General features: G+C 45.0%; 1 protein-coding gene across 1 annotated transcript in view; it reads right to left on the reverse strand.

Moving 5' to 3' along the window:
* LOC138526013 (uncharacterized) overlaps positions 1-17,671 on the reverse strand; it is an 805,753-nt gene extending 788,082 nt beyond the window's left edge. The window contains exon 1 of the mRNA XM_069636306.1: positions 17,502-17,671. The gene's annotated coding sequence lies outside the window, so the exon portion shown is untranslated. The remainder of the gene's footprint in view (positions 1-17,501) is intronic.
* Positions 17,672-21,664: the final 3,993 nt, after the last annotated feature.

Here is a 21,664-nt window from a genome sequence, read left to right on the forward strand (position 1 = left end):
GGGATTAGAGGTGTGTCCACTCTGGGCCTGTGTATCTTGAGTAGTGTATCTAGCCTCCGAGCCATAATTAGGGAGCTTCAGACCCGAGCTAAAGATCAAGATGTCGTACCCTAAACCGTTGAATTGGTAAGTTTCTGACAGAATAGTATCATATACGGAGCGAGAATGAAAGACCAGACGTACATGGTCAAAGTGCTCTGGGTGGATAAAGTCCACTTGTTTTATATCAGCAGATGATAGAAGTCTCAAAGAGGGAATCTCGTTAATTAAAGCCAAGATACGCCATCTATTCAGAGAGGTCGGACCTCCGTAGACAAACAAATAGTATAAGTTAACGCTAGGGTTATAAGGATGACAAGGCTGCCTCCACTGAATAGATTTTAGATCACTATGGAATAAAGAGTTGGGAACCTTCCCACTCGGATCTGCCAGGATTATACATCCTCTGGTTCCTTCTTTTTGGGTGGAGTCCGAACACATGTTATCAGTGGAAACTTGCACAGTATTAGGTTTACTGACGTACGGGGGTCGGTGGGTTTGTAGGTTTCAGGACAGCCCTTATACTATCGGCCACACCCTCCTTCTTTTGACTCTCTTCCTGGTGGGTGGATTGGCTCCTCCGACGGCCAAGCCAGACTGGCACTATCAATAGAACTTGAACTCTGGTCGAGCATCTGCGCCACTGTGGTTCTTCTAAAGGCTGCCAAGGTGGAAATCTCTGTAAGAGGCATGCCTTCTTTCATTCCAGTTGACAGAGGAAGAGAGACCTCACCTAGGGATGCCACAGGTAAACTCGGGGAGGGCACTTTCTGGGGTGGGTGAGACATATGTATACAACCCGTAGCATTATCGATGCCAGCCGTCGGAGTAGAAACGGGATTCTGTGTCTGTCTTATAGGTAGAGACACTGGGGACCCATCTGAACCAGATGAAGCAGATTCAATGGCAGAAGCAGATGACACTATTTCCATTCCTGTGTTATCCACCCTACATTTATCCATTAAAGAGGATTGAAATTGCTTATTGGATTTTTTGGCAAAGAGTTGATACACGCCTCTTCCTTCCCAGCAGTTGACATATTCAGCTTGGACGCCGTCAGGTGGTCGGTACCCCTCATTTGGTTGTGGGAATTATATGGGACATTTCTTCAGAAAGGGTGTTTTTTCGCTGGACTCCGCTCCCCCATATCAATTAGGGACTCCTCTTCTTGGTCGATATCAAAACCATGATCAAGAGTATCGCAGGCGTCCACCTCCTCCCTTATTAGGGATCTCCAGGAATTTCTAGGCGGTTTATTCGAGCCTTTTCCCAGGGTATGTTTTTGATTTTGCAATTGCTTTTATTCTTTTTTTGAGAAACAGAAGGACAGCACTCCGATGACTCAGTCACTTTGTCAGTGGAGTGCTGACGCTCCGGCATGTGGGAATCATGAGTTGAACTATATATAGCCCCCACGGTGTTTGATCCTAGCATAATTGGTCCCACCCCTTCAGAATTGGCCGATATTGATTTAAAGGCCCGGGATATTTACTGCTACTATTAATCTTTCAGGAGGATTATGATATCTGTTAGGCACGTAGTGTGCACCTTGAGCTCAGCCAACACCAAGCTCATTCCATCAGAGTCCAGTAATTAATTGCTCCCTCCCTTCTGGATTTCATCTCACAAAATTCATACTTCAGATACCTTGATCAATATTATCTGCAGACAAGTGGCAACTCCATGGGAGCCACAATGGCGCCAAGTTATGCTAACAGCTTCATGTATACATTCGAAACAGAACATATATTAAATCATGATACCTGGAAACAACATCTTCAATACTGGGGAAGATACATCGACGATGTATTCGGAATTTGGCAGGGAAGTGAAGAACAGTTCATACAATTTGCAGGATTTCTTAACACCATTGACACACATATACAATTTACGACAACTCATAGTACAAAGGAAGTGAGTTTTTTAGACGTTACTGTGTCAAATCAAGATTCTAAGCTTGTCACCACTTTGTATCGTAAATCCAGCGATCGCAACAACTTACTACATCGTTTAAGTTTTCACCCTCAGAACACTCTTATCAGTCTCCCTTACAGTCAAATGTTAAGGGTTAAGAAGATAGTGCAAGATAAAGTGGAATGTGGAAAACAAATTAAAGAGATGGCAATGAGATTCTCACAAAGAGGGTATTCAACACAAGAGATCAACGAATCCATTTCTAAAGTGGCCACAATGAACAGACAAGAGATCCTTGCAAAAACACCAGTAACTAAAGAAACTCTGCTTATCTATGGTACTAAATACTCTTTAGAAAGTAACAAAGTCAAGAAAATTGTTTTGAAACATTGGCATTTCTTATCAGAAGACAGGACATTGGGATATCTTTATACTACTCCACCAATGTTTGCTTATACCAGAAGTAAGAACATTAAGGATATGCTCATACGTAGTGACGCTCAAGAACAAAGACAAAGAACAAAAAAGGGAACTTATCCATGTTTAAACTGTTCAAATTGCAACATGGTTCAGAAGGGGGATGTTGTGTTTCATCCAAAAACAGGTCGCAAAATCTATTTTAAAAAAATTGCAACATGTGATACTATGAACGTCATATACAGTATTAAGTGCCCATGCGGCAAATTTTATGTGGGACAGACTGCTCGCAAAGCGAAAATCAGATGGAATGAACATCGTTCAAACATTCGCACAGGCAACATTAAATCTCCAGTAGCGAGACATTTCAAAGAAGCCCAGCACCAGATAGCGCAATTGAAATTCCAAATTTTGGATGTACTTGAAGTTTCCCAAGGACAGAGAGTGGACATTAACAGACTTTTAAACCAGAAAGAAACCTTCTGGATTGAAAAACTTAACTCCATGCAGCCGGATGGTCGCAATGAGGGATGTAATTTTGCATGTTTTCTCTAAAGTAAATTTAAAATTATTAAGTTGAAATTATACCTTGCATTCTAGAACGTAAGTATGCTGTTAACTATTAAATGTCCAATAATATGTGTAGAAGGCTGAATCATATGGCAATAGAGTTTGAATAAGTAAGCAATTCATTTGTATTACTAGCAGTTTATATTGAAGAACACCAAATGTACATTGTTGTGCTTTAATGACTTAGAAAATACATGTATCACTTTAAGTGGAGTAACAACAGTTTACACAATCACTAGACCATATCTTTAATTTGCGTTTATTTTCATATTGATCTGTCAAACATGTTAATTTTTAGGTGGTTTCCTTGGAGTTTAGAAATGAGAAGTTTTTACTTGAGGAGTTTAATACACGTGTAGACAATACATGAGCATAAGTACTTACAATGATCCAACAACGATTTTTGACCAATCCAAAATGGCCGCCGGCGCGCGATGATGTCATCACGTTGATGACGTCACCGCGTTGCGTGCCGGCGCCATTTTTTCAATATAAAAGCAAGCAGGACAACCAGCAACGCGTTTTCACGCGAGCAAGGTGCCCGAATGCCACTACTTTGGCTTACACAACAGGTAAGACTCCCCCTGTGGGGAGGTTGAACTCTAGCCGATAGAACAATTTGCACATAATATTTGTTAGAATTTGAACATACATTGGTTATTGTTTATATCACCAGGAAGTTAAAGAAGTGATATTAAGGACATGCAACAGCTAACACAAACAAGCATGCTTGAGTGAAGAGAAATTGGATCAATTACCAATAAGGAAGCACAGTAAATCAGGCCAAAGATTTAAAGCAACGTTTTACACAGGTACCCTTTTTGTAATATGTATAGTAGAGCTGACTTTAAGCATAATTCAAAATATATGATTATTTCTTTTGTTAATGTAAAGTTACACAAATACCTTAGTTAATTTTTATTTTTTTCTTTATTAACAGTTCCTGATGAAGGTCTATCATTGACCGAAATGCATTGAACAGTATAATGTTTGCCAAAGGCCTCAGAAAAATGTAAATGGTTGAATAAAAATATTTTTACCATAAATTCATCTGAATTATCAACACTCTCTCAAGAATTATTGAAGAAATTAAATACTCTTTAAAAAGAAATTTAGTGGGATACCCACACGAGTCCTTCCAGCAGACTGGTGACAATTAACCAGTCAACATTACATTAGTATTTTCCACCTCCCTAAGCAACGGGGAGGAATCTGGCGACAGGACTAAATATCTTACCAAGTACAGACTACCTTATCAATTAATAAGTAGTGCCCACTCTTTCTCTTATTTGGACATCCCTCCCATCCTTACCGCCTGCGCCTGTGCAGAGGGAAAGAGGTTTTCCGCTGCCTCTCCCTGTTCCAGTGGGTACTGGGACAGGGCGAGGAGCGAGACCTCGCAGGACAGAAATGCTGGTGGTGAGTCCAGGAGAGACCGATCGAAGGATGGATGCACCCCATTCTCGAATCCCCCTGAATGCAGAGGGGCCACCATCCCTTCCTCTTGATCGTACAGGGGAACACCAGACTCAACTAGAATCAATGAGGTCCCCCTGCTCCAGCATCAGCGAGTCACTGGATCAGGGGGAGAGAGGGGGACTGGCAGAGCAAGTGCCGTATGCAATGTATTTTTTACCGGGGTAAAGAGAAGGGGCGCGGATAATATATCATCATATATCCACACCCTCTGCTGCCTCAAGCTACGTGTACGCAGCCCGGACTGCATAGAAGTGGCAAAGGCGGGGCCTTCAGCCGCTTTTCGCAGCATCAGCAGATGTCAGAGAATCACACCCAGAAAGATTATTTAAAAAAAACTATACTTGATTACAAATAAGAAAATAACTCGCCTCTGCCACCTGCAAGCTGGCAAACAGGCCAAACAGTCCCTCCGAGGCACTCCTAGTGGCGCCAGTGTTTTTGAGGAGTGGGGAGGAGCTTGTCGGTGGAGTTAGGAAACTAAACTAAAAATAAGAAAAAAATATATAAATATATTATTGAAATAAAGAAAGAGGGATAAAACAATACTATATTAATGATTGTCTTTGGGAACGTACTACTTGCTGTAAAAAGTCCAATCTAATTCAGGTAGGCAGACGTGAGGAGACTGATCACAGGCAGCGAGACAGGCCAAACAGGCACTCCGAGGCACTCCTAGTGCCGCATGTGCAATGGAGCGCTGCACAGTGTTTTTGAGGAGTGGGGAGGAGCTTGTGGGCGGAGTTAGGAAACAAAATCCTTGCTGTAAATAGTCCAATCTAATTCAGGTAGGCAGACGTGAGGAGACAGGTTACAGGCAGCGAGACAAGACAAACAGGCACTACGAGGCACTCCTAGTGGCGCGCGTGTAATGGAGCGCTGCACAGTGTTTTTGAGGAGTGGGGAGGAGCCTGTGGGCGGAGTTAGGAAACAAAATCCTTGCTGTAAAAAGTCCAATCTAATTTAGGTAGGCAGACATGAGGAGACTGGTCACAGGCAGCGAGACAGGCCAAACAGGCACTCCTAGGAAGACAAATACTGCGCCTCTCCCAATGGAGTCCTCCCTTTCCCTTGGGGACCTTCTCCTCCCAGGTGATTCTCCTGGCTAACACCATTCCCAGGGTCAGGATCAGGTAGCAGCTGCCTTCCCTGGCCACCTGGGAGGAGACCTTAGGTAGGATCTTTGTGAGGACTCTGTAGGATTCATCACACCTCCAAGAACCACTAGTGACCATTCTAGTGATTCCCGAAATCCTATTGGTCGAAAGAGATTTGTAGGGGGGCCCTTAATCACCTCAACCCAAGCGGATCCACCACTTGAAGAATGAGTGAATGCTTTGTACATAGAGCAAGTTTATTTTGCATTTATCCAAGGAGAAGTTAGATGGTGTTGCAGGACCAAACTGACGCAAGTCTCAACAAACCAATTCATTTGACATCTTTTATACATTTTTGTAACAGTTAAAACACTCCCAGATACTTTATTGCAATCCACCCCAAGCATGAATGAACAAAAACTGTAACGCTCACCTGATTCCCGTAGAGGCGCCGGTCTTGACTGGGCGTATACCGTATCTTCAAAGGTGATGTGTAACACACGGCTGGCTCTTTGGGCTGGACCTCTGTGCACTGTATGTCTGACTCGAAGGGTAAGATGTCTGCAGATAGAAAATATGGGATTAAGGAACTGGGTTATTGAATGTCTCTCTCTTCTTCCCTTTCTCTTCTCCTGTAGAACCCCAAAGGTTAACACTCTCACCTTAGATAAGTGAACGCCGTGCTCTCCATCTGCCTCGGGGCAGGGTGCTGTAACCAGTTTCTTCACTGGATAAGGGGAGCAGGCCTCTTGACTTCAGAGGACTGCTGTCCGTCGTTTACTGCACGAACGGTAAGTTTCGAGTAATTCTAATGTCTTTAAAGTCTTTAGTAATGATGTCTCTTGTTTTGCAGGGTTCCGGCGATGGCGGATGACGGGCTGAAGTGAGTTGAAGATGGAGGAAGCACGTAAGTAAGCGCTTGTTGCCTGCTTCACGATGCGCTCTAACTGTCTTTTTATTTTGCAGGTACAAGTTCGGAGCGGCTGCAGGGTGCCGGAATACCCACTGGGTTAGATGTGGAAAGGAGTAATGGCACGTGAGTATTAAAGTTCCCCAATGTCTTTAAACGCACCTTGTTTTGTCTTTCAGATGCGGGATGCAGCGCCGAGGGCCTCCGGAGCGTGCAAAGAGTTGGTAAGCCTTTGTCTTTCAGATGCCGGAATGCAGTGTGAAGACCTCCGGAGCGCACGAAGAGTAGGTAAGCCTTTGTCTTTCAGATGCCGGAATGCAGCGCGAGGCGTTGGTGACAGCCGATGGACCAGGTAAGTGAAGAGCTGTCACTGAAGACCGTAATGCTAACCTGTTCTTTCTTGTCTTTATAGGTGTTGCTGAAGACTGGATTCAGGATGGTAAGCCTTTTTCCTTAGGCCCAGGATCAGATGCAGAAGACACGATGAGCGTTCTGCTGCAGAGGATGCAGAATAACGCAAAGCAAGATTCATCCATCGGGTGTGGTTTAAATAGCCTCCTGTAGTGCTTAGGTGTCTCCTTCCACAGCCACGCCTAGGTAAGAAAAGAGTTCCTGCTTTCCAGAAGAGTTCCAGTGTTCTGAATCTAGGGAGTGGCTCCTGCCCCACCCAACAGGAAAAGTAGTTCCAAACAGAAGAGGATCAGAGGCTCCACTGGCAGGCAAGTAAGCAGCATGGTCTGCTGCAGGTAGGTCCACCCAAGCATTATGAGCCCGGCGCTTCCAGCGCTGGGACTGGGCATATTTATGAGCCTGGTGCCACTGGCGCCAGGACTGGGTCCAAAAGGTCCCAATTGGGACTGGTTGGCACTCGGAACCTGGGTTATGGATCTGCTTCCAAGGGAGTTGGGAAAACCCTGACCTTTTGGAAGCAGAGATCATGACAGTACCCCCCCTCAAGCCCCCTCCCAAACCGGGCTTCTCCGGGGGTTTTGGCTTGTCAGGAAATGTTCGGTGAAATATTTTGATTAGGCGAGGAGCGTGGACATATTCAGCAGGTTCCCAGGATCTCTCTTGGGGGCCGTAGCCTTTCCAGTCAATTAGGTAAAATAGTTTAGATTTGGAGATCTTGGAGTCCAGAATGCTTTTGACTTCAAACTCGAGTTCTCCATCAACTAGGATAGGTTTTGGAGATTTAGTTAGTCGGGTTTGAGGTTGCACGGGTTTTAATAGAGAGACGTGGAAGACCGGATGTATCTTCATGTGCGGGGGCAAGTCCAACTTGACCGCTACTGGGTTTACTATGGTAGTGATGGAATAGGGACCAAGGTATCTTGGGTTGAATGTGCGTGGCCCTTTTAGAGGTAGATATTTGGTGGATAACCAGACTTGATCCCCTACTTGATATTGAGGGGCTTCCTTCCGATGTTGATCTGCTCCTTTCTTGTATTGTTCTTTAGCCCTTTGAAGGTGAGAAACAGCTTCCTTAAAGGCTTGGGTGATTGTAGAATGCAGGTAGTCTACTGCTGGTGTTTCAAGATCTTGGAGGGGATCCAACTCCGAGGTTCGAGGGTGACTGCCGTACAAAAGAAAAAACGGGGTTTTCCCAGTTCCCGAATGGACAGAGTTATTGTAGGCATATTCGGCTATCCAAAGGATGTCTTTCCAAGTTTTTTCAGTTTGTTGCAGCATGCAGCGTAAATACTGTTCCAGAGTTTGATTGGTCCTCTCGGTTTGTCCGTCGGTCTGAGGGTGGTGACTGGTCGATAGTCTCACATCAATTTGAGCCGACCGACAGCAACTTCGCCAAAAATGAGAAATAAATTGACTACCTCGATCCGAAATTAGAACCGAAGGAAAACCGTGCAGTCGGACGATGTTTTCGAGAAATTCTCGGGCCAGAGTTGCTGCTGTTGGCAAGCCTTTGAGCGGAATGAAATGCGCCATCTTGGAGAATAAGTCCACGATTACTAGAATCGTATTGTATCCGGAGCATGGAGGTAGATCGGTGATGAAGTCCATAGAAAGCGTATGCCAAGGGCGAGGTGGGATGTCAATAGGGCGTAAGAGGCCTGCTGGTCTTTCCTTTTGACTCTTGTTTTGGGCGCATACTCCACAGGACATTATAAAGTCTCTGATATCTTTTTTCCAAGACGGCCACCAGAAGTAGCGCTTGATCTTTTCTGAGGTCTTGGCCATACCGGGATGACCTTCCATTAAAGAATCGTGATAACAAGAGATTACTTTTTTCTGTAAATCTGTGCTGGGTAGGTATAATCGTTCTTGGAAATACAATAAGTTGTCCTTTACTGCAAAGTCCTTTCCCTGCAGATGCCAATTCTGTATGTCTGCTGGAGTTACAAGTTGCCTGGCTTTATCCTTAACTTCCTCTATGGATTCTGTGGCGATTACACCCAGAATTCTTTGTTCGGGAATGATTGGTACAGGTTTAGGGTTGATCAAGTGTTCTTCCACTCCCATCCGAGAAAGGGCATCGGCTTTACCGTTCTTTGTACCAGGTCGATAGGTAATTATGAAGTCAAACTCGGCAAAGAATAATGCCCAACGGAGTTGTCTAGAGGATTGGGCTTTTGCGGTTTTCAAATATTGCAGGTTTCGGTGATCCGTAATCACAGTAACGGTGTGTCGGGCCCCCAGCAGATAATGCCGCCAAGCCTTAAAGGCAGACTTGATAGCCAGAAGTTCCTTGTCAGTAATCGTGTAATTGATTTCAGGAGGCGAGAATTTGCGGGACCAAAATGCCACGGGATGCAACTGATTGGTTACCGGGTCCTTTTGTGATAGAACTGCCCCCATGGCAAGGCTTGAAGCATCAGTTTCCACGATGTAGGGGAGTTCGGGGCGAGGGTGTTTTAAGATTGGTGCAGAGATAAATTTAGTCTTCAAATCCTGGAAAGCTTGTTCCGCCTCGGTAGACCATTCAAAACGTTTGTTTTTCTTTAACAAGGCAGTGATGGGCTGGACTATTCGAGAGAATTCGGGGATAAACCTGCGGTAAAAGTTAGCGAAGCCTAACATGCTTTGCACACCTTTTACGGAGGATGGTGATGGCCATTTGAGAACTGCATCGACCTTCTTTGAATCGATACGCACTCCGCCAGGTGATAATATGAATCCCAAGAATTCAACTTCAGTCACGTTGAAAACACATTTTTCCAACTTAGCGAAAAGTTTGTGTTGACGCAATCTTTCGAGGACCATTTTCACGTGTTTCCGATGTTCAGATTCTGATGAAGAATAAACGAGGATGTCGTCAATGTAAACAACAACACACACATCTATGAGCTCTCTGAGGACATCGTTCATAAAATATTGAAAGGCGGCCGGGGCATTGCAAAGTCCGAAGGGCATGACCTGATATTCAAATAGCCCATACTTGGTGCGGAAGGCCGTCTTCCATTCATCGCCCTCTTTTACTCGTACCAAGTGGTAAGCTCCTCTAAGATCCAGCTTTGTATATATGCATGCTTTTCTGACTTGGTCCAGGAGTTCAGGGATCAAAGGTAACGGATATCTATTCTTAACGGTGATCTGGTTCAGGGAGCGATAATCTATACAAGTTCTAAGGTCTCCTTCCTTTTTTGGAACGAAGAACAAAGCTGAAGAAGCAGGGGACTTGGAAGGACGAATAAACCCATTTGCCAGGTATTGATCAAGGTATTGTCGAAGGTGAAGGTTCTCAGGCTCGGTGAGGGCATAAATTCTACTACAAGGAGGAGTAGATCCAGGTATCAGGTCTATCTGGCAGTCATAAGACCTATGAGGAGGTAGAGAGTTAGCCTGATCCTTCCGGAAAACATCTTGGTATTCTAGGTATTCAGGAGGTAACTGGGGAGTCTCTGAAGAAATTGCTGCCAGTGCAACACCAGGTGGAGGGTGACAAGTAGAGACACATTCTGGAAACTGGACCGTTCTTGCTCGCCAATCGATCAGAGGATTGTGTTTCTCTAACCAAGGTATTCCTAGAATAATCTGAAACTGAGGGGCCTTGATCACATCGAACACGATCTTCTCATGGTGTCCATCTTGACTTACTAGCGTCACCTCTTGAGTGGTATGCGTTACTGGCCCGGAGGCTATCTCCGTACCATCCACCGTAGTAATGACGTCCTTTACAGCCTTGGGACAAAGAGTTAGATTCATCCTCAAAACCATTTCATGATCCACATAATTGCCGATGGCACCGCTGTCGACGTAAGCTTCAATTGCATGTAATCGATCCGGATTATCAGGGCTAATGAGGACCATAGGTATCACGAAATGCGAGGTCACGGAACTGGTTTTCACGCTCGGCAAGAGGACCTCTATTCTTGTCGGGCGAGGTCGTTTCCCTGCTCAGAGTTTGTAACTTTGGTAACTGCAGCTCCTACTGCCTTCTTGGCAGGTTTCACCGGACAGTCTCGAAGAAAGTGCCCTGAGTTTCCGCAATAGAGGCATAATTGCAACTGTTTTCTCCTTTCCCGCTCCTTTTGTGTTAGAGGACCTTTCAGACCCCCTATTTGCATGGGTTCCCCGGAGTCTACTCCTTTGGAAGGAGTTGGCGGTTTGGAAAATACTCGAGCATCAAACTTGGAACGATCGGCCTTCCTGTTCTGCAGTCTGTGATCTATTTGAACGACTAAGTCTATATAGTCCGAACAATCTTGTGGGGGATTCACTACTTGGGCTAACACATCTTTGAGCTCTCCACGTAGACCTCTATAAAACAGCGTAACCCTTTTGTCCTCAGGCCATTGAGTTTCCACTATCAGTCTGTTGAAAGACGCAATATAAGCCAAAAGGTCTTGATTACCTTGTCGCAACGAAAGAAGCTCATTGTCCAAGGCCTGCCCCTGTGAATGTCTTGCGAACAGTTTTTCCATACTGAGCTGAAAAGCTTGAAAATCATGGAGGACCGGATCATCTTGATTTACTAGAGGGATCGACCAGTCTGCCGCATTGCCACTAAGGTACGAAAGCACGAAAGCTACTTTAGCTTGATCAGTTGGAAAGGCTGCTGGCCGGCATAAGAAATGCAACCGGCACTGATTGATTAATACTGCAAACCTCTTTGGGTCACCAGAAAATCGTTCGGGCGGAGCCAGAGGTACATTCCCAGGTAGGTTGATCTGCACTGGATTCATAGAGGATGTAGAAGGAAGATTTCCCCCAGATGCGGGTAACGGGGTCTGTCCGGCTTGTGACTGTAGCAATTGTCTAGCGAGATCATCTGTTCGCTCCTTGGAAATAATCAGTTCCCTTCTTAGAGCGTTCGTTTCCTGACGGGCTGCATGCACTTCTGCCCTTAGTTCCCCAAGTAACTGGGCTAGCTGGTCGGTATCCGAGGTTTCCATAGCGCCTGGACGGGAGTTTTGTGGTAGGCTTTGCGTTCTGTAACGCTCACCTGATTCCCGTAGAGGCGCCGGTCTTGACTGGGCGTATACCGTATCTTCAAAGGTGATGTGTAACACACGGCTGGCTCTTTGGGCTGGACCTCTGTGCACTGTATGTCTGACTCGAAGGGTAAGATGTCTGCAGATAGAAAATATGGGATTAAGGAACTGGGTTATTGAATGTCTCTCTCTTCTTCCCTTTCTCTTCTCCTGTAGAACCCCAAAGGTTAACGCTCTCACCTTAGGTAAGTGAACGCTGTGCTCTCCATCTGCCTCGGGGCAGGGTGCTGTAACCAGTTTCTTCACTGGATAAGGGGAGCAGGCCTCTTGACTTCAGAGGACTGCTGTCCGTCGTTTACTGCACGAACGGTAAGTTTCGAGTAATTCTAATGTCTTTAAAGTCTTTAGTAATGATGTCTCTTGTTTTGCAGGGTTCCGGCGATGGCGGATGACGGGCTGAAGTGAGTTGAAGATGGAGCCCGTGTGATGAATAGAAGCGCCTGGAAGCACGTAAGTAAGCGCTTGTTGCCTGCTTCACGATGCGCTCTAACTGTCTTTTTATTTTGCAGGTACAAGTTCGGAGCGGCTGCAGGGTGCCGGAATACCCACTGGGTTAGATGTGGAAAGGAGTAATGGCACGTGAGTATTAAAGTTCCCCAATGTCTTTAAACGCACCTTGTTTTGTCTTTCAGATGCGGGATGCAGCGCCGAAGGCCTCCGGAGCGTGCGAAGAGTTGGTAAGCTTTTGTCTTTCAGATGCCGGAATGCAGTGTGAAGACCTCCGGAGCGCACGAAGAGTAGGTAAGCCTTTGTCTTTCAGATGCCGGAATGCAGCGCGAGGCGTTGGTGACAGCCGATGGACCAGGTAAGTGAAGAGCTGTCACTGAAGACTGTAATGCTAACCTGTTCTTTCTTGTCTTTATAGGTGTTGCTGAAGACTGGATTCAGGATGGTAAGCCTTTTTCCTTAGGCCCAGGATCAGATGCAGAAGACACAATGAGCGTTCTGCTGCAGAGGATGCAGAATAACGCAAAGCAAGATTCATCCATCGGGTGTGGTTTAAATAGCCTCCTGTAGTGCTTAGGTGTCTCCTTCCACAGCCACGCCTAGGTAAGAAAAGAGTTCCTGCTTTCCAGAAGAGTTCCAGTGTTCTGAATCTAGGGAGTGGCTCCTGCCCCACCCAACAGGAAAAGTAGTTCCAAACAGAAGAGGATCAGAGGCTCAACTGGCAGGCAAGTAAGCAGCATGGTCTGCTGCAGGTAGGTCCACCCAAGCATTATGAGCCCGGCGCTTCCAGCGCTGGGACTGGGCATATTTATGAGCCTGGTGCCACTGGCGCCAGGACTGGGTCCAAAAGGTCCCAATTGGGACTGGTTGGCACTCGGAACCTGGGTTATGGATCTGCTTCCAAGGGAGTTGGGAAAACCCTGACCTTTTGGAAGCAGAGATCATGACAAAAACCTCTTCAAAGAAATTGCATCTTTTCCCAATTCATACCTTTTCATTGGCCAGTTGTATCTTAATAGTCATCTTCATATCATATTCATAACACACCCCTTCTTAGGATTAGTTGTGGTGGGTCCTGACATCAGCACATGGTTAAACATTGATATTGAAACATAATTCATTATTAGCAATAACTGGCCTAAGCCGTTTAAACCCTAACTCTTGATTTGCACATGGTTTGTATGAATATTCCCAGCGATATGAGGAAGGCTGCGTAAATGATTTCTCTTTGATGGTATCTCATTCCCCAGGTCATTGGTCTTAGTGGAACATTCTAATCTAATTATCCTGCCCCTTTATCGCACATAGCACATCTGACAATACAATTGCACCTCCTGGTTTCTTATTAGTTAGCCTAGGGCATTGAATCACCCCATGTTTGACTGTCAGCTAAAAGAAATAATGAAAACCCCTTGTGTCACGCTAGCATTCATCAGGAGATTAACTTGAGCCGTCTGTGATATTGATCAAACCATAAAAATCATTGCCAGTTCCTGCAGCTGCGCTGACCACGAAGGTTGTGGATTCAGTTATTAGCCCTGGCTTCTAAAACCTCACAGAATTAGTTCCTTAACAGTCAAAGTTTACCTTGCAAACAACTACGGTAGGTTTGATTCATTTGTAAAAGCCCACTATGTTTTAGATTCATGAATTCCCCATGTATTTGTATTGATGTGCATGTATGTTTTTACATTTTGGTCGGTTAAATATTTTATCTTTCTATGCGCGTGCAAGCTAGTATGTAATCATTCTAGACAACAGTAACACTAAAGTAACATATCCGTTCCATAATTAACTACACTTTGATACATATGAAAATTGCAACATAACACCCAGTTTGCCGCCACCCCCGAGTTAGCAATACGTGTTTGCAACCTGAACCCCTTGTAATCAAAGGGACCTTTCCTGACCACCCAAATAGATTCAAAATGGAAGAGGCAAAAGAGGAAGAGAAGAACAGCACTCCTCAGAGGAACCACGAGTGTGGTGGAATGCTTTAGCTGCCCCCGAACCAAAGGACTTGCAGACAAGTTTTGCAAGCGAGCAGATGTGTTCTCGAATGGTCCAGTGTGGGAGGACCATCCGGGCAAGCAGAACAGCAGTGATCCAAATGGGAGAAACCTGGAAACCGTGCAGGCAGGTGAAGACGTGCATACTGTTGGCCACCAGATGCCACAGAGCCATTCCAGTGTCAGAGAAGGCAAGGGAAGCAGCGAGAAGTCTAAAAGGGAACACAGACCAGCCTAAGACCAACCGGAGAAGACCAGCAAGCCCCAGACAGGTACTTGGGTTGCTGGATGGTTGGTTGGGCTACTGAAAATGGTGAAAGCAATGAAGTGTGGGTCTGCAACCCAGATCCACAAGAAAGGAAGATTGCTAGTCATCTTCATTATCACAATACCTGGCAGGTTAGTGAACCAGGTCTTCCACGCTCTCAATGGAGAGTCCTACAGGTCTGGGACCCACACCTACAACATTGTGAGGCAAGTCTACTTTGGGGAGAAGTGTGCAAGATTGAGAGGGTCTGGAACCCACAAGACTGTGAGGCAAGTCTATGTGTGCAAGATTGAGAAAGGGCAGCGGAAGGGAGTCATTCCCCCTGATATTGCAAATTATGTCAAGAGTAAGAAAAGGCCAGGGGAAGGAAGACATTTCCCCTGGTATTGTGAATTGTGGAAAAGACCCGACAATTGTGCATGGTGATAGCAAACTAAGAAAGCCCAGGGGAAGGAAGCCATTCCCCCTGGTGGTGTCAACTGTGAAAGCAAAGTCAGAAGAGTGTAAGAAAAAAACTAAAGAAGGCCAGTGGAAGGGATTTATTCCCACTGGCATTGTGAACTGCAAAGTCATCCTGCTGGCATTGTGATGTGATCTACAAAGTAAGCCTGAGAAGAGTCCCATGGAAGGGAGGCATTCCCCTGACATTTTGAGAGTATCAAGAGCAAGATACCAGGAGAAGGGAAGCATTCCCCAAGAACTCAATAATGAAAAATTACCAAGGGCAATAAGGAATGTTGATGTTTTGTCCCAGAGCTGTAAACTGGAACGCTGTTTTGGAGCCATTCCCTCACGTAAAGAATCTAACTAACAATCTGAATTTTACCTTTTTTTGTTGGAATTGAACTGAGACCTTTGCTGCTTGTTGACCTTAACATTGGGAACTTTGTTTGTATCTCAAAGAGGGATTGAAACCCACGAGAAGTGAGCCTTTCCCTCAAGCAAAGATCCTACGGAACAGCTGAAACCGTGGTCAGCTGTCCAGAAGAAGGGGGGCATTCGTCTGGAACAAGAAGACTCACTACTTATTTAGTTTAGTTATAGGAGAAAGGGATAGAAGTAGGGTTTTTGACACAGAATTGTGGACTCTTAATTTAAATAGACATCCTGACCGAATCATTAGTACTTTTAGTTAAGGCAGGGAAACCGCTCTTAGAGTTAGGGAGAGATAGGTTTTCACTTTCATGTCCGGTATAATAAAAGTGTAGGCCAACAACCATGACCTGTGTGTCAGTCTCTTACTTCTGCACCCTTACAGTCCCTATAGACCAACAACTGAACTGACAGAGGAAAGCCCCAGTAACTTCCATGTTTGGAACAATAGGTGCGCCTAGCTCAAATACAGAACAGTGTAAGGTAGGTGGAAGCCTTGCAGAGTATTTTTTATTCAGCTAATGCAGATCACAACTCAAGGAGGAAGCACAGGGGCCCAGGTGGTGTTGCGTCTGTGGCAGTAGGTGGACCATTATTAAAACAAACACATTTCTAAAGAGGCAGAAGTCCAGAGGACTCTGGAGTAGAGATGGAGGTCAACGGCACCACCCCACAGCGCGCAATGCAACACACAGTCAAAGAAATCCCTATTTTGCAGTTTGTCCAAATTGAGACATAGTGCATAGAAGGTGTGCACAATGAGGTAATCAGGAAACATAAATCATAAGGATAACATGGACCACTGCTAAACCAGACTATGCCAATTTGAGAGGAGGTAGCAGCTCAGTTAGTTGCAGCAGAAACAACGTTTACCTTTGCACCCTGCTGGAGCTTGTGCAAATTGATGCTCCCATTCAGTTTATTGAAACATTTTAAGTCATTTTCTTGGGTTTACTTTTAGCCATTTTCTGCACTTTTTTTTGATAGTGACCTAATAAAAATGTATGTTTAACTTAAGTTGGACATTGAAAAAACATACATCTTTTCCTGTGATTTCCTGAGTTTTTTGCACATGATCGAACAACTAACCACCTTCTTTGTGTAAGTCTTGAGCTTGGTCTATGCTACCCAAGGGAAAGTCAAGGGATACCATTAGGTCTGCTGGAATGTATTTCAAGAACACCAGCTGATCCACCAGGATGGTTTCTTGCACCCACAAATCCATCTTTACAGTAATAAAAACCTGAGTTTTAAAGCCAGTGAAACCATAACATTTCAAACAAACAAGATGCCTGTGACCTACTTTAAAGTGGGAACTGTTCTGTTACATAATAGCATGTATGTGGAATATATAGAGATCTTAAAACTGCAGCTAACACAAAGATAACTCTCACAGATAGACAGAGGAGACCCAGTTCGATTAATTTTGAACAAGCATATAAATTGCACCGACGACCTCCAACCACAAAATGTCTCAGCCATGAACTAGGGTCAAAGATTAGGTTTCTGAGCAACGCTGCTCGATAAAAGCGCTGCTGTACATTGTGAAATCGGCCTGAAATGAGGCCACTGTGTGTGTGCCTCCATTCTGCATTTCATGTGTGTGAACGGAGCAGCATAATTTCTGAGTAGGAGCCTTCAAGGAAGAGATTGGAACAAAAGTAAAGGGCTCCATGTTCTACCCCAAAAACCTGTGGGCAAAGACCATGCTTAGAAGGACCAAAGGGGCATCGAATTGCACCAAGCTAAGGAATTAGAAATGGAAGGAGAGATTTCAAGGTGAACGCGTATTCATTTACGATAACGGTCCAGACAATAGGCACCCGCCCGTTTCCAATGCTTGCTTTTTTGAGTGCAGCTGTTGGAGTCAGAGTAAGAGTTTTAAGAACGGGAGAAAGCACAGAGGAAGGGGCGGAAAGAAAAGCAAGAATTAGCAGGGTGCAGGAAATCGCCCTGTCCCCCAGTTTTCCCCCCACCGTTAATTTTCAAGCAAGCATAGTGAAAATATAAAGCAGGATATTGAATTCATACCTGCGCAACAGTCGATGTTCAAAGTTCTTAATGATCGGTGGACCGAGTCCACAGAAGTGAAGGCCTTGGCCTCTGAGGATAAGATAGAGTGTATCGAGTCGTCTGGAGTACAAAAAAAGCAACCCGAACAGTCTCCTCAAACACTACCCTCTGAACGCCTCTCACGCTGTGGGAACGTTGTGTCGTAGTGACGTCACAAGCCCTACTGTGAGCTGTCAGTCATGTCACCGAGACAGGGACCCTCGCTGCTTTTCTCAATAGAATAATGACTTTCGAAAGCCTTCCTCTGGCTCAGCTCTAATGGGCACATATGTACAGCCATGAGCACATATGATCTGAATATATTGTAAATCACTAGTGAGCTGGTCAAATGATTAACCGCCACGCATACAATATCAGAGGTTGCAGATAGGCTGTGAACTCAAACAGGGATTTAGACAAAAAGGGGAGGGAGAAGGAGAAGAGGGGACAAACACCCGAACTATATTTAAGCATGATTTATTCCACTGTCCTTAGGACACTAATCCGTGTTAAGCTTACAGATATTAAGAATTTTGAGCACCAATAGTTTCAGTTTGAAGTTAGATTGTGTTATTCAGTAACATCCGTGCACAACTGCTCAAGCTGCACAGGTTGTTTGCGCCATCTGACTCTTACTGAGAAATTGCGTTGTAGCATGATGTTTCTGGCTGCCATGCTGTATCCCCCAAGGTCGGTGATGTCTGATGACAGAATGGAATGTGTGTGTGTGGCAGAGTGAGTGTTCCAGGAGTGACTGAGATGGGCAGGCTGATTGTAGACTGGCCATTGGTTTGTGTCCTTGAACCAACCTGGTGTACCTACCTCATTAGTGCCTGGAGGACCAGTGGACAATAAAGCCTACCATACATGATTCCAGAATCCTGTGTCCTCTGCACCTACCGAACCACTTCACTGGCAACAAGGTGGTCTTCAATTTTGGAAAGAAACAACGATAGAGGTGAGGTGCCTTGGCAGGGCTGTTTCTGAGGTCTAGCCTACTTTCGCAGAAAATGAATTTTCGCTGAATGCATTTTCACTGGGTGGTTTTTCGCACTTTTTTGGAAGCAAAATGCATATGGTAAATTCGGATGCAGGGGGTTCTCCCCCTGCATTTTGGTGCAAAAAAGCGCACAATTCAGTGAAAATGCATTCTGCGAAAAGTTTGCTGCAAAGGTTCATAGACCCGTTTCTGAGGGGGGCACCTGCGTGTGAAGTGGTATACCAGCCAGCAGAAAGTATACCAGCAGGGAGGCCAGGTCCCGCCTAGGAAGTCCAGAGCCAGCTGCAGGGTACATTGATCAAGTAGAGTCAGGGCCGTTGGCAGGAGCCTGACCAAGGAGATTCCCTCCAGGCATGACACCACTTTAGTGTGGCAGCTGCAGGGATGTATTTCCAGCAAAATGCCAGGGTTACCAGAAGTGACATCACACGACCCTTGGCCTCTGATGACTTCACAGGAAGTGATATCATTTGACCCCACCTCGGAGTGACATTACGGGAAGTGGTGGAACACGACCTTTCACTCCTTGACAAAACAGGAAGTGGCATCACAGAGCATTGTTCCTAAGTACACAACAAAAAATATGGTTACGCTATTACTGAATGTGATATACATTTCATACAAGAATGTATCACCATATGTATCGTTAATGTCAGTGTGTATAGGCCCATATTATGTTATGTTATTTTGCATTTGTATATCGCCTTATGTACCATGGTATGATCTCAAGGCGCTGGTAGGTTGAACTCCCTCGGGAACCGCAGTTCAAGTCAGTTGAGAGAGAGAGTCGTAAAGTGCGTGGGCGCACCAGGTATGTGTGCAGCCGGTGTGGTTGCTGCATGATAGCTGCTTCTTCTTGGGGTACATTCAATGTTGTTAGTGATACTATCTTAATTCAACTCTAATACAGTGACTCTAATAGGGGATGCTTCTAGGTTGAGCTTTAACACAGTGACGCTAATGGCGCACACACAATGATGTTGGGAATACCGTCTAGGTTCAACATTAAGACAGGGATGCTACAAGGGTGCGCATTCTGATTTTAACTTTAACACAGTGATGCTATTATGCACACTTTGTGGATTCATCTTTAAGATAATGACGCTATTAGGGCACAGACATTGATGTTGGGAATATCTTCTAGATTTAACATTGACAGAGTGACGCTAATTAGGGTACGCTTTCCAAGTTAAACTTTAACACAGCGACGCTATTCGGGCATGCTTTCTAAGTTCAACTTTAACACAGCGACTCTACTAGGGCGCACTTTCTAAGTTCAACTTTAACACAGCAATGCTATTTGGTATGCTTTCTAAATTCAACTTTAACACAGTGACGCAATTAGGGCACACTCTCTAGATTCAACATTAACACAGTGACGATTTTTAAGGCACACTTATTAGATTCAACTTTAACATGGTGACGCTATTGGGGCACACTTTCTAAGTTCGACTTTAACACATTGGGCCTCATTACAAGTTATGTGGAATGCATTTAACAGCGCTGGTAATGGTACCGGCACCGTTAAACGCATTCCGCACTATAATGAGGTTCCCTTGCGGGACCCGATGTGGACGTCTGGTTTATCCAGACATCCATAGCGGGTCCTGCGAGGGAATCAGGGAGCTAACAACAGGCCCTCTTGTAATGGGCCCGTTGTTAGCTCCCTGCCCATTCCCATTGAGCCCTATGGGGGCTCGAATGGGGAAGGTCCGGGTTCCCTGAATAGGGAAATACCGGGCCCTCCATACTTGGAATGGCCTGGTATTTCCCCATTCAGGGAACCCAGACCCAGACACGGTTTTGGAGGCAGCCATGGCGCCAATAGCACCATGGCTACCTCCAAAGTCGTAATGAGGCCCATTGACGCAACTAGGGCACACTTTCTAAGTTTAATTCTAATACAGTGACGCTATTGGGGTACATTTTCTAGATTCAACTTTAACACAAGGACGCTATTAGGGCACACCTTCCAAGTTCAGCTCTAACACAGTGACGCTATTAGGGAGGGCACACTCTAGATTCAACATTAACATAGCGACGCTATTAGGGTACACCTTCCAAGTTCAGCTCTAACACAGTGACGCTATTAGGGCAGGCACACTCTAGATTCAACATTAACATAGCAACACTATTAGGGCACACTTTCCAAGTTCAGCTCTAACCCAGTGAGGCTATTAGGGCGGGCACACTCTAGATTCAACATTAACACAGCGACGCAATTAGGTCAGACTTTTAGATTCAGCTTTCACATGGTGACACTTTCTTGATTCAACTTTAACACACTGATGTCATTGGGCACACTGATGTTGGGAATATCGTCTAGCTTCCATATTAGCACAGTGACGCTATTAGGGCACACTTTCTAGATTCAGTTTTAACACATTGACGCTATTAGGGCACATGCCATTTATCACAATTGTGTCTAAGTGTGGCACATGCTATCATTCACAATTAAACAAAGAGTGGGACATGCCATCAATCGCAATCCAACTAAGAGTGGGATATGCCATCATTCACCGTTCAGCCAAGAGTGGGACGTGCTAACATTCACAATTCCAACCAGGCATGGGATATGCTAACAATCACAATTCAACTAAGAGTGTGATATGCTATCATTCAGCGTTCAGCAAGAGTGGGAAAGTGCTAACATTCACAATTCCAACCAAGAGTGGGATATGCTAACAATCAAAAGAAATCACAATCTGCTGCAAGTTTAATAATGCTATAAGGGCACGCTTTCTAAGTTCAGCTTTAACACAGCAACGCTATTCGGGCACACTCTCTAGATTCAACCTTAACACAGTGACGCTATTAGGGCGGGCACCCTCTCTAGATATCATTCACAAGTCTATCTAAGTGCATGATATTCTATTATTCACAATTCCTTTCAGGTGTGGCAAATGCCATTGTTCGCAATTCTATCTGTCATTTATAGTACCAACTAAGTGAGCTATATGCTACCAGTCATAATTATGTCTAGATGAGGTACATGATATCATTCATGATTCCATCTAAGTGTGGCTCTTGGTAACATTGTTGCACCTGTCTTAGTGTGAGGCTGGTTAATCTTCATCATTGTCTCTGGGAGTGGCACAAGTTAACATTGGTAAGTATGTTAGTATGTTATGCAGGACAACAT

This window comes from Ambystoma mexicanum, chromosome 7p (assembly GCF_040938575.1).
Source record: "Ambystoma mexicanum isolate Mex_15411 chromosome 7p, UKY_AmexF1_1, whole genome shotgun sequence".
Taxonomy (NCBI): Eukaryota; Metazoa; Chordata; class Amphibia; order Caudata; family Ambystomatidae; genus Ambystoma; species Ambystoma mexicanum.